The sequence below is a fragment of the Penaeus vannamei genome, chromosome 28, assembly GCF_042767895.1.
Source record: "Penaeus vannamei isolate JL-2024 chromosome 28, ASM4276789v1, whole genome shotgun sequence".
NCBI classification, from domain to species: Eukaryota; Metazoa; Arthropoda; class Malacostraca; order Decapoda; family Penaeidae; genus Penaeus; species Penaeus vannamei.
In genome coordinates, this window is record NC_091576.1 from 8,664,417 (window position 1) to 8,666,916 (window position 2,500).

The 2,500-nt window shown below is 29.4% G+C and overlaps 1 protein-coding gene across 1 annotated transcript in view; it reads left to right on the forward strand.

Moving 5' to 3' along the window:
- The window catches only part of LOC138866998 (hemicentin-2-like), a 119,452-nt gene that overhangs the window by 53,877 nt on the left and 63,075 nt on the right, over positions 1–2,500 (forward strand). The gene's annotated exons all lie outside the window — the stretch shown is intronic.

The following is a 2,500-nucleotide window of genomic DNA, read 5'->3' on the forward strand; positions in this document are numbered from 1 at the left end:
GAGCAAAGGGGGCATGGCTAAGTCAGACGGCGGCGGTTAAAGGGCGTGACCTCGATGGCAGCTTCCCACTCTCATTGAGAGGGAGAGTGATTGAGAAAAAAAAGTTGAGAGACTGTGAGCGAGCGAGAGAGACAATGATTTAGGAAGAAAATGAGAGAGATTGACTTAGACTGTAAAATAGGACGTGGAAATGACAAAATCAGCACAAGCATCAAAAGTAGAATATTCTGAGTTTAATCTGAAATCTCGTGCATTTAATAGATTTATTTTGAATTTGTACAAAACGTTCAACAATTTTAATTGTTATTTGTAAAAAGGAAAATGGAAAAATAGTTTTTTTTTCCGAAAATACAATGGTTTAGTATACTGCAATATGATATACAAATATACAGTAGGAGAGCATAAGTTATAATATAACAGTAAATGAAATCTTATAATTTTAAAATATAACATACGACACGATATTATGTAATAAGATAAAACCCACTTTCCTTTAATGCATTAGTGTAATGACGTCAAAAAAGAGATAGTCGTTGAGCTAAACACTTTTGGCAAATGAACAGAGTAAATTCCTTGCAAGGATTATACTAATAAAGGTAATCAAAATGTTGAAGGTAATAATGATGACAATGAATATGATATTGACAATGGAGATTATAATGACAATAATCGGAATAATAGTAACAATTATGACGAAATTAAGTTATCATCATTGTTACTATTGCTATTACTATCTTTGATACTATTGTTATCGCCAATATCATTATTATCGTCATAATTTGTTTAGTATTGTTACTATTTTTATTATAATCAAACAATAATAGATACAGAAATATAATGGTTACAATAGTTTTCATATCGATGATGGCAATAACAGTAATATTGTTGAAAATAATAACAATGATAGTGATGATTATAACAATAATATAAACGATGATATTGATAATATTAAAAGCTATAATAATAAGAATTGCAATGGTGATGATGAATAAGAATAAAATGAAATTAGTAAATAATTATGATGATAAGGATGATAACAGCGATGATGATGAAATTAATAATAATAGTAACAATGAAAATAATGACATTAAGAATGATAGTCAGGATGATAATGGTAATATGATATGATACCAATCATAATATTGATGAAATAATGATAATGATGATGATAATAATGATATTAAGAATATTGATAATGATGACAAAAATGATAAAGATAATAAGATAATAAAAATGATTAAGAGTAAGAAAGTTTAAGATTAGTAACAATAATATTAATAATATTGATGATAATATTAATTATAATGATAATTATAATACTAGAAACCAATAATATCAGTAATAATAATCATAGCTATTATGATCATGATAATGGTAATAACTATAATAACAAAAATAATAATCATAATAATCATAATGTTAGTAAAAATAACAACAAAAAGAACAACAACAATAACAATAATAATGACGATAATGACAATAATCATAGTAATGATAATAGTAGTAGAAGTATTAGAAGAAGTAGTGGGAGCAGTATTAGATATAGTAGTAATAATAATGATAATAATAATGATGGTAATAGTAATGCTAATGCTAAGAGTAATAATAATGATAATGATCATAGTAATTATAGTTATGAACATAATAACAGAAATGCCGATGATGGTAATATTAACAGCAATAATGATGATGATCATGAAAATAATAAAAATGTACAACAATAGTAATAATTATAATAAAAATATTAATAATAGTTATAATCTTAATAACGGTAAAAGTAATAGTAATGATGATACTTATGATAAAAGTAATGATAATAATAATAATAATAATAACAATAACGATACTACTAATAATAAGGATTATAAAAATAATAGTAATAGTGATGATAATGACAATATTTATAATATCTGTATATATGATAATGTTTATAATAGTGATGATTCTATTAATAATAATAGCAATATTGATGGCAATGCAAAAGATAATTATATCATTAGCATCCGTAATAGAAGTCGCAATGATGATAATAATGATAAGGGTGATAATAATAATGACACCCCCCCCCCCTTCCTCTCTCTCTCTCCCTCCTCCCTCCCTCCCTCTCTCTCTCTCTCTCTCCACTCCCTCCCTCTCCTCCCTCCCTCCCTCCCTCTCTCTCTCTCTCTCTCTCTCTCTCCCTCCCTCCCTCCCTCTCTCTCTCTCTCTCTCTCTTGTCCAACACGACTCCCTTCATAAAGGTTCTTGCGATCCAATTTTCCCGTTATCTCCCTCCTCCCGAGAGCTTCGCCATTACCTCGACTTCGACGGCGAGCGTTATGACGCAACACGAGACGCAGAAAAGGCAGCCGCACTTTACCTCGCTGCGAATTTGGAATTATAGAGCAATTTGCAGAGAACAGGAACTGCGTGATAATGGCATCTTGCTCTTAATAGCCTGACCCGAACCCTAGCAACATGAATTCCACAAATCACTTGGGTTTAATTTCTTCTGTTATAA